This window comes from Mizuhopecten yessoensis, unplaced genomic scaffold (genome assembly GCF_002113885.1).
Source record: "Mizuhopecten yessoensis strain PY_sf001 unplaced genomic scaffold, ASM211388v2 scaffold3235, whole genome shotgun sequence".
Classification (NCBI taxonomy): Eukaryota; Metazoa; Mollusca; class Bivalvia; order Pectinida; family Pectinidae; genus Mizuhopecten; species Mizuhopecten yessoensis.
The window spans coordinates 86,809-98,999 of record NW_018404943.1 but is presented as its reverse complement, the minus strand read 5'-3'; positions in this window follow the sequence as shown (position 1 = coordinate 98,999).

The following is a 12,191-nucleotide window of genomic DNA, read 5'->3' as shown; positions in this document are numbered from 1 at the left end:
TTGAATATTACATGTTAATAACTTGATTGGAATTATAACCTTGAATTGACAGTTTGATACTTTGAAAATTTTGAGCCAGCCCTACCCCCAAGGGCTGTGGGGTGGGGCTCAAAGGAGTCAGTGTGCTAAAATTTCTTCATTTTCCTTGTTAAGAATCAGAGGTGCTAGTTTCAAATCCTTTTTAGTCTGAAATCTGTATGCTAGATATTGAGTAAGGTGGTTTTATTGTTTTTTGTCACTTTGAATAATATTTCTGTTCATGTTGAAAACAAAATCAACTCTCTGTATAAATATATCAGGTGACCGTTAAGGCCCATGGGCCTCTTGTTTGTTTTAATAACAACTTTCCGATTGATTAATATAATCTTCCCCTACCTTGAGGGTGTGACAGAGAAATCTCCAACCCGAGGGGTGATGTTTTTGGTTGTCTAACCCGAGGGTTTGACAACCAGAAAAATCACTCCGAGGGTTACAGATTTCTCTGTTACACACTCAAGGTAGGGGATGATTATTTTTCTTTCATCCTATTATTTCAGTCACACCTCCACCGACAGTAGTCTGTTTGTAAACAAAAACACATATGGGGTATGAATATCGTCACTCATTTTTGATGACGTCACAATTACCAGTGACGCATTTTAATGACGCCACAATTGAACACGTGCTAATCCGCACGAGGCTATCTTCCCCTAGAGGTGACAAGCTGATTTTTTCCGGCTAAAACGGGAGACCCACCTGTGAAGGGTGGGAGAAATGTAGATCAACCTCTGTGATTTTGTTTCCCGCCTATTTACATGACGTCACTCTGGCCTAGATATTGACTCTAACTCCAAAGATACCTTGAGTGTAACTTTAATTTAGGTAAAGATAACCTCCTTTGTAGTGGCGTCACAGTAACAACGGTTGAATTATTGCAGTAGATTGTATTAGGTGCACCAATGTAAGAAAAAATATGACAGACAGAGCCATGTTGGCTGTTCACTCGTCTCTACTCAGCAGATTCCATACCTACACTAAAATCTGAATCCTATTGACGAAGGGTACCGGAATCAGCCGAGTTTAATCGAATAGTTGGCTATTGTGATACGTGTCAAAGGTCAAAGACAACAACACCGGAAGCAGCTGAACATATTATATTGGTTGCCACCAGAGCCAAATTCCAGAGGAATCTAACCAAGAGCTTGTTGATGTTGACACTTCGACCGCCATTTTTGAACTGACAAACCGACATCCGGCGATCGGTAATATAGTCTGTATTTGCGTGCCGTGTGCAAAACGAAACACCTCCTCTGGGTTGCCACCAGGCTAGAGGGACTAATTGGCAGAGCAGTAGACCGGGAATCTTGGCGTCGCTGTTCCGTCCCCAGGGGACGCCCGCTATCTTTCTGTTACAGTATAGTCACTATACTTCGTATTGTATGACCAATAGCCTTGACGTGACACTGACTCTGTCACATCAGACATGGAGAAGCAATCAAAACCATGTTGTTTTACCAACATGAAGCAATAACCCCGTGGTGAACCTCTAATACGTAATGAGAGTACATTCACAATGTAATACTCTCTACTTATAATATTTCCTGATGAAGTATGTTCTTTGATCGCTAAGCAACAAGGTAATTCCATAAGCCAGAATTTTGCTGTCTTTCGAGAAACATAGCAGTATTGATCCGGCAGAAACAATTAATGCATTATCACGATTAGATTGTCCATCCTTCAGCACACCCACAAATTACGTGCTTCATGAAGTAAGGTCACCTGAAAGAAGCTCAATGGCTTTTTTTGATTCGAAAAACCGGTGCAACGATTTCCATTGAATTCTGCAGAATGAATCAACAAACCAAACCAAAAGGACCTGAGAGGCTATTCTGACCAAAATGCCGAAAAATAAAAAATGCTTGTCCCCAATCCCCAACCCCGGAGGAAGGGTTAGGTTTACCATAGTTTACATACGGTTTTATACGAGAAATGTGTTTGTTTATTTACTAGCCATGTCCACGCAAGCTTCCATGTTTATGTTGTGTCTTATCAGTTTGACCATTTGTGTGTTCACTGAGTCCAGCCACGTGTACATGTATGTCCAGCGTGTTACGAGTTCCTGGGCTACGTATATACTCCTATTGAAATGTTGATTACCACAATCACATCTGCTACTTCCGTTACCAGATCCATTTAAGTGTTAGATAAACCTAAAGATTGTGTTAGGTTAGCAGCGCTGCAACTAAATCTATAATAGTAGCCGATAAGAGAGGACCGTGGTAGATATGTATAGTATCGTTTATCATTTTCACTGAAAGTCGTTCACACCTTCTTATACTGTCATCGGGTCACTTTACAGAAAGCGTACGCGTGTGCGGTTGTCCGACAGCGGATAATGACCACGAATCAAGATTATTTGCCACTGTGAAAAATGTTTGATTTTTGCGAAACAAGGAATCGTCTGTCTCTGCAATAAATGTAGAATTTGGCTTATCTTATAGATTCCAAACAAAAATATGGCTCTCAGTAACAACAGGAGGACATTTAGGACCAAAAGCACATAATCTGGACACAAACATATAACTTCAAAGGTTCTTCGCCATTAAGACATGGACAAAACATTTCTGAATCCAACTAATATAAGGTTATCAGCTTTCAAAATCCGACCTTAACAATTTGCTTACAAGATCCCAAACAACTAGGGCACCAAATAACCAAGCCACCAAACTATCAATTAATGTTCCACACAATTAAAACCTTGGGAGTTGAGGATTGTAGCCTGTCAAACCAATAAAAAAAAACTCTGACGAGGATCCCGCACAATTAGTACTCAATATGTGTACACCGATGTTTAGGATCCAAGTAAAACCCAGTTGAAGAAAGCCCTAAACAATAACAAATGTAGAACTGCAGATACTTTATACCACAACAAGCATTGCGATTCCAAACAATAGGCACCCCAGTCACTTCAAATCAAACAATCGTACGTTACTATCCAAACTAACCACATTTTAAACCCAGAACAACAAGAACCATGGAATAATACAGTAAGCGACCTCATTAAATACCCCAACAAACCGGCACTGGTTCTTATATGGAATCCTTCGCTAGATTTTTAAAAATCACTGCCGAGGAACGGTAGACAACGTCTAGTGTTTTATGTAATCTGGTTCAGCTGGTGATACTACAGTGTATTAGTACTGTAACGTTGAATTATTGACACCCAATTGAGAAAGTAAATGTTTTCCGGGATAATATTTCTATAATACACACACTAGTATAGTATAAAGCCCAGCATGTATACATCTTTATCTTCATTAATCTCGCAAAGCGGATAATGATGGGATTTGGTGACGTTTGTACGGCTTTAGTCTTCGCTTCAGAGTTCAGAACTAATGAGAAAGCTGATTTATAACGTGAAAACACTGTGGAGACAGATAGAGCCGGATCTTATAGAGGCCGCAACACTGCATCGTCAACTAATTTCCGTCTGCGGAGACAAGTAATCCACAAGAACTAATCTCTTGTCTGTCGAAACTGTTAAATCTACGGGAAGGCATATAATACCTAGTCTGTCGAGAAAAAAAATATCCTCACAAAGTCCGCAAAACCGCATCATCAACTAATATCTCGTCTGTCGAGGCTATTACATCATGTAAATCTGCAGGACGACCACGCGCACCGCATCATCAAATAAGCTCTTGCTAGTCGAGATTTTTAGATGCACCCGACATTATCACTTTCATAAACTTATACTTTTTGTCCTGTTGTGCACATCGTTCAATGGCCTTGTGCTAAGTATAATAACATGAATTTCGTTTTGTTAGTTCAAAAGCTGTATTATGGTGTTTTCAGAGCGTGTTTAAATTCTACTTTGTCGTACATAGCAGTGTGGAGATGTCCATGTATTAGATGTTAATTACAAATGTATACTGTTATTATAAATTATCCTTTTGTTTTTATTTTTGTCTTGTTTACGTTAAAGTACACGATAATAACATATGTCCCAGTTACACACCAGGGATACTGGTACATGACCTTTTCTTTCCCTACAGTACGAGTGGTCAATTTCGTCATTGTTCAGGTCAGATTAGTAATTCAAAGGCCGCAGGACGACGTCAACAAGTAGATACATTGACCTGACCAACGGTTAATCGGTCAAAACATTAAAAGGTTATCACTATAGGACATTTGTGGTTACGGTATTACTGTATTGGGCTCAGCAACGTGCTGTTGTCTTGCCGAAGAAGAAAGACTTAAGTTTTATATCGATTTTATTTGATACGCCGACTTTACTTTCTTCAGCCTTGAGTGTTTGTAAACAACGACGAGAGGGGAAAGTCATCGATATCTTATCTATGAATACAATGTACGTGTATATTGTATGTTCATGATTTCAACTTCTCATGCGTTCAAAAAGACTTGTTTTGCAATATGAATGACATGACAACAAAATAAAGAAAGAAGATGGATCAATTTTTGATGCTGATAATGAAAAAATAATCACTATAAATACATTGCATATTCTGTATCTTGTTAGCACGTCACAAATAACACTCTCCACTCTGAATCATGTCAAAATTATGTTAATCAAACAATTGAAATTTTATTGTTTTTAATTGATTATTAACCTTTATGCGTCAAATGCAAATGTCTGAGCGTCGCCACTCAAGTGTGGTTGAAAAGGGAAATTTCACTGAAAACCCATACCCTGGGCACGCCGAATAGTTACAGTGGGATGACACTTTTACCTGCAATATTCATTTTTTTAAAAAATTATTTTGTCAAAGAGATTGGATCCTGTCCTTAGCACGGATAATTTCCCAAACAGGCAACAATTAGCACATCAAAAGGGGTAATGTAGTCTGCTAACGTCTTTTCATCTTCATGAATGTATACGGTATAACACCGAGAAAAGAGAAGACGTACATGTGGGATTCTCGATAGCAATAAGGCTTTCGACACCGTTTGGCATGCTGGGTTGCTCTTTAAACTGCATGAATTAGGAATAAAATGTAAATCATGGAACATTATGAAAAATATGTATACCAATGTACAAAGTAGTATTTTAGTGAACGGATTGAGGTCAAGATGGGTAAAAATGGAGCGCGGTATCTTACAGGGAAGTGCTCTTTCAGCACCCGACCTGGTCACATGATATGACGATAGGGTTGTACCATATATATCGATGTTATGCCGTTTTGATGATTATTGTATTACAGAATATACATAAAAATCGGTCAAAAAAGAGATTAATGAAGACTAGCTTAGTAAGGTATCGTATTAAAATATTCTATCGAGTGAATACATTGGTCACTGTTACAATTAAAGTTGTGAAGGACACGTATTTGGATTATCACCTGTAGAAATTAATGCTGACCGGTCCAGTGACTGGTCATATCTGTTCACGTCAGGCACGCAAGGACACGGATTCATATGAGTTTTCATAATTGTTTCCCGATACTTTTTCATTTGTGCAATCTGATTGTTAATAGTAGTATCATTCATAAAAGGAAAAACAGTTCAGTTTATATTAATTACCTAGATTACGGTCGCGTGATAATATATTTAAGCGTATATTTTTCGAAATATTGGTACTATGAAAACTCGAGCTGAGTCAAACAGTACCATACAAGTGTGAGGTAAATGTATATAACTTTAGTTTAGTAGCCCATTGGTGCAAAATTGCGTGGGCTTCCGTTGTAAACAGCGTATTATTTGAAGATGATACCTTTCATAGCTGTGAAATATAATCAACTATGACTCAAAGGTGCTGACAAGTGCCTAAAGACGCATGTTTTAAAACCTAAATATTCAAAGAAAGCGCCACAATTCATGTGATACAGCACCATAACACCTATGCAACTGACACGGAATCGCTTAAAGTAAAAAAGGCGCTTGTCAATATCCTCGTATGACTTCAGTGTCCTCGCCTGCGTTTGTTGCACTTCTTCAGGACAGTGTGCCATGGTGCGCTGTACTTCATGTATTGTCGTAGCATGACGTAGTGCTCTAAAATTCAAAGTTCAACCTTTAACTCATCTTCGCTAGCCAAGGGTTGATCCGGTACGATCTACCTCCTCTTCAGGAGTAGGTAGATCGTACCGGATCAACCCTTGGCTAGCGAAGATCTAAGATCGTACCGGATCAACCCTTGGCTGCCTTTAACTAAATATTGTACCACATAAATCAAATTCTAATGATGTTGCAAAACTATTAACTTCCTTATGATAACATACAGTGGAGCACAGTAAGACTTTTTGGTTCATAACAGTTTTGGTTGGTATGTTTATCTGAGGGAATGCAAGCATTACCTGTTTATATACAGAACAGCTTGTCAACTGGTATTATTTTACCGGAAAAAGACTTAACATTTAAATATTGATCGTTATATTGACGTTGTGGATATAGACGTTAAATCACTGTTAACTGGCAGTTTTAACCAAGGATACCGCGTAGAAAAATGGAAATCAGATGATAATCGATTGTGCAGTAGATATATCGCAAATAGTGGTAACAAATTGAGAACATACAGTCGTTTTAAATCGTGTTTCCAAACTGGAAAGTATTTATATATGAATAAACGTAATACAGGTGTGGTGTTGCAGCTATTTGTATAGAAACTGGCCGTTATGAGAGGGTACCTGAAATAGAAAGAACCTGTTTTAATTGTAATAATGTGTTTGAATCAGGGTCGCATGTTTTAATTGAATGTAACCTGTATAAGGATCTGAGAACGGAGATGTTTTCAAGAGCAAGGAGCATAGTTAGTAATTTTGATAGTCTTAGCGTTTCAGATAAGCTTCTTGTGATTCTTGACAACAGTTAACTTAGTAGAATTACACTGAAAACATGCTCAGAAATATTAAAACGAAGGCGCAATTGTGTATATAGATTAGGTTATATATTTCGTAATACCATATGTTGCAAGAGGCGAGGCAGAAAATAAAAAATTGAACTTGAAATAATTGAACTTGTCAATATAGCTGTGGTACGTACACTTTTGTGCTAGATGATAAATACTTGTGGTGCTTGATGTTTTATTATAGAATTTAATTTTCCGTTATTTAAATTGCAAATGTATTTCGCAGCATTGAAAAAAACCCACAATAAAACAAAAACCGATCGACCTTACTTTCACTTAAGAGGAACTACATGTTTTTTGAAACATCAATAAATAAACAATCACAAGGGGTTAGTCGCCTGATAAAAATACAAAATATACATTTAAGCTGAACTACATTCTACACTGTACATATACATTATTTCTAAATATACACTACAACATCGCACATATGTTTTGATGCAAGTCCAACTTTTGATGTGTACACTATATGCAAATACATCTGGACACTTTTTTTTATTTTTGTTGGTTTGCATGAAAAATAAGTAGTTACGTTGATTTAAAATCATCAAATTGAGGGAAATATCGAGAACAATTTTATCGGGTCGAAGTTGTTTGAACTATTCCCAAAGACATTGTCTGCACTTACCAAGGGACAAACGTTTTCAGTGGTATCTTATACAGTTCCGAGTGACAAAACTTTTAACTGAACATCCCAAACATCACCATTGGACAATGTATTTGACTGATACCCAATGAAAATTCTAAAGATAACCGAGAGACAATGTATTTGACTGATACCCAATGAAAACTCTAAAGATGACCGAGAGACAATGTATTTGACTGATACCCAATGAAAACTCTAAAGATGACCGAGAGACAATGTTTTTGACTGATACCCAAATGAGTGGGTGGTCGGGTGGTGCAGTGGATAGCGCACATGCCTTTCACCAATGCGACCGGGGTGCGATTCCCAGGTCGGACGTGAAAAGGTTTAGGGTCACCTGCCCGACCACGTGGGTTTTCTCCGGGTTCTCCGGTTTTCTCACACACTAAGACCCCCACGCGCTAACATCCGGGCCAACAAGAGTGATTAATATAAGTTGAAATAACTTGTATCATAATTGTTGTTAAATAAATAAAGTTTATATTTATAACCCGATGAAAACCCTAAAGAGGACCGCGAGACAATGCTTTTGACCCAAGGAAAAGTCCAAAGAGGGCCGGGTGACAATGCTTTTGACTGATACAAAAGCTAACAAAAACAATAACAAGAAATCTACATTTTTTTTCTGTTGTCATAAAGGAAGCAACAGATAAACACGCATGGACTAAGTGACTCGGGATACAACGTGACCATGTTAAAGGACACAGCTATACACGAACATCTAACCCAGGGTTAAGTCAATAGTATGTGGTTATAGTACAAGAGTCATTACACTGAAATAGTACACCAACAACACACTTATCTGACTGAAATAGGTCACTAACTCACTCATTTACTGCACCAAATAGCATCCGTTAGTCATCACGCATCACACCGGATATCATCCCCAGTTCCAAATTAATTACGCCAAATAGCATCACCCTGATTTCCCTCAATTCCTCTGTCATGACGCCAAGGATTATTCCTAATTCATCGGCCATGACACCAAAGGTCATCCTTATAGTTAATCACTCATAAGATCAAAGTTATCCCAATTTCACTTCTCATCTCACCAAAAGTCATGCAAAGTTCACCAGACATCACATCAAAGTCTCACCCAGTTCAAACTCACCACAACAAACGTCATCTCCTGTTCACACCAAACGTCATCTCCTATTCACACCAAACGTCATCTCCTGTTCACACCGAACGCCATCTCCTATTCACAGCAAACGTCATCTCCTGTTCACACCAAACGTAATCTCCTGTTCACACCGAACGCCATCTCCTATTCACAGCAAACTTCATCCCCTATTTACACCAAACGTCATCTCCTTTTCACACCAAACTTTATCTCCTATTCACACCAAACGTCATCTCCTATTCACACCAAATGTCATAAATTCACACCAAACTTCATCTCCTATTTACAATGAACGTCATTACCTATTTACACCAAACGTCATCTCATATTCACACCAAACGTCATCTCATAATCACACCCAAAGCCATCTCATATTCACACCAAACGTCATCTCCTATTCACACCAAACGTCATCTCCTATTCACACCCAATGCCATCTCCTATTCACACCAAACCTCATCTCCTTTTAACACCAAACTTCATCTCTAGTTCACACCAAACGTCATCTCCTTTTCACACTAAACGTCATCTCTTATTCGCACCAAACTTAATCTCTAGTTCACACCAAACGTCATATAGCCTGAGTTTCATCATCTCCGTCTTCCTCAACCTCAGGTTCTGGAAGCTTATCTGCACCGTCCTCCGCTAAAACGAAATTGTGCAAGACACAGCTTGCACAAATTACCCTACACATGCTATCAACATTTATCATCTCAAGATGATGGAGACGTCGCCATTTTATTTTGAGAAGACCATTGGCCCTCTCCACTACGACACGTGTCGATGCATGCTTCCTATTGTAGTTTCGCTGCTTGGGTGACAGATGGCCATTGTCCCTATATGGTGTCATCATTGTCCTGAAATATATATATTTTTCATTTTTAAGTAGACAGGTAAGAATTTTACCATACCCACCCTGTATCAAATAAGTGGTGAATAATAATGTGTTGAGCCGAAAGTATGGGTATGGCGCACTGTTGGCAGATATAGAATGCTTGACAGATATGGCAGTGCTTGGCTGATATGACGCTTGCAGGGGAAATGGGGTAAGTACAATTAGCAGCATCGCATATACAAAAAACAACACATCATGGTCAACACCACATCATATAATCACTGTGTGTTAACAACACCGGATATTGGTACCAGGCAGGCGGTGATCACACGAAGTGGGCTTCTGTAGCAGGTGAGTTTTTTCCTATATTTTCCTTACTTCAGAGGCTTGTATGGTCTTTGGCTTTTTTTGTATCAATTCCTCACATTTTCAGCAATGGCTTAAACCACAGAGAACGTTCCTATATGGGTCAATATTTCTTCTAGACTTGCAAACACGCCGCCTGGTATCGGCGAAAACTCACGAGTGATACTTACCACGTGTCTGAATTAGTATTGTAGTGGTGTGTTTTTTTTAACACCTAAAACTAATTAAAATGTATATGCATTACATTCATTTATCATATTTTCGAACTCGGAAATTATGAGAAATATGCTGACATAATTGCATAGCATTGTACGGCGACTTGCAATTTGCATGATGCCGTACAGTAATCTAAAAACAAACATTCAAGTTGCCGTACAGTTCGACGAAATATTTTTGACGATATTTGATATAATACAATGCTTTCACTGACATAATGAATGTGTGTAATGTAGATACATCTTTATTTAGCTGTAGGCAATACATTAATTCAGACACGTGGTAAGTATCACTCGTGAGTTTTCGCCGATACCACACGACGTGTGTGAAAGTCTGGAAGACATAATGGCCCATTAATGGACGTTTTCTATGGATAAAATAAACGCTGAAAATGTGAGGTATTAATCCTTAAAGCCTCGAGCACATGACAGCCCCTGAATTAAGGAAAATATAGAAGAAAAACTCACTTTCAACTGCATCTCGTGTGATCACCGCCTGTTTGGAGGCAATATCCGGTGTCGTTAACACAAGTATTAATCAAAGAATAATGCACTCTATGTTTTAAATGCCAAAACCTGAACAGCACACAGCAATTATGGCAAATCTTACGTTTGATGAGGCGGAAAAATGTTTTTATTGATTAGCAATCGTTAGCAAAAATGTCCGCTGTGTTTGCATTTCTTACATGCATTCTGCATGCCCTTGAGTGTAAAATTGAAACTTATTAATTAAACAGGGCACTGAAAGTTTAGTTGTCAATAGTAATAAATAGAAAGAAATAATAGAGCTGCTCTATCAAATCAAGTAGTGTGTAAAACATTAATTAAACACATACTTCGAAAGAGGATATGCCCCGTCTCCAATCAAGTGGCTCTGTGTCGGGAAAAGCTCCGATGCTTTAAGGCAGACACTACTGTTTGTGTAAATCCTGGCATCATGTACAGACCCTGGCCATCCAACATATACATCGGTGAATCCCATTTGATGATCAGCCACTGCCTGTATATGAGTCATTATCAGAAATTGTCAATGTTCTGAATTGAAAAAAATGCAAAAACAACATCAATAAACAATCAATTTTATATAACCAAACTGAAGTACATATATCAGTATTTAATTATTTCAATACCGGAAATCTGAAATATTACCTGTTTGGTTACCATAGCAACGGAAATTTGGTAATTAAGGTAAAAATGTCCATTATGTTACCAATTTTAAAATTGATTTTTTAAAGGTAAAAAACAGGAACTTTAACTTAAATTTTGTTTAATTTAGAACAGCAGTACAATTTCATAAGTAGGACATGGACAATAGTTTCCTCAGTTTTTTCGTTAGGGCAAAAATCAAACTATATCAATGGCTTAGGTAATTGCATAGTGACGGGGTCTGTTCCGAATAGAATTTTTAACATCAATGCATATGCTTGTTCATGAAACAACTATATATTTGCTTATGGTTATAAATTGATATACCATGAGCAAAAAGAACCGAAAATAGGCAATGCTGCAAAAAGTATTGGGATATTTAGTTCAAATAACATAATGGACATTGCATGTAACATAATGGACGTTGGTAACATAATGGACATTTAATTGAAATCAATGGACAATTATAATGCAAATGAAATGTCCGTTGTGTTACTAGTAAAACAAGAGTAGATAGTACATCAATATGTAAGCCGACAATGAACGACGCGACAGCATTTCAATATTTAGTATGTATCAATTTCTTCCAGGATTTTTAACATTACTTAAACTGCTGCTGCACATATTATGCTCTATATAAGGATGATGCATATCACGATTACAGACCGGATCAATAATTGCTGAAAAAAAGTTTACTATTTTCTAGTGGTGTCCGATGATCAATTAAAATCGAAAACTAATCGGTTACACAACCAATTGCGACTAATCAATTATGAAATCCCATAATCAATTAATCGGTTGAAATTATTGCGTGCTGTTTTCTATTGCTATCTGATTAGCATCCACCTAAAAAACTACTTAAGCTTTGGTTAGGAAGTAAATTTTCCTAACAAATATGTCTTTTGGCCAAGTTGGAGCTTAAAGTTCAAAGTGTATAAAATGGTTTTTAGTAGCAGGTGGACATAAGTCAACCCTTGATTTTAAATTTACATTGTAAACCAATACAATTTGGATTA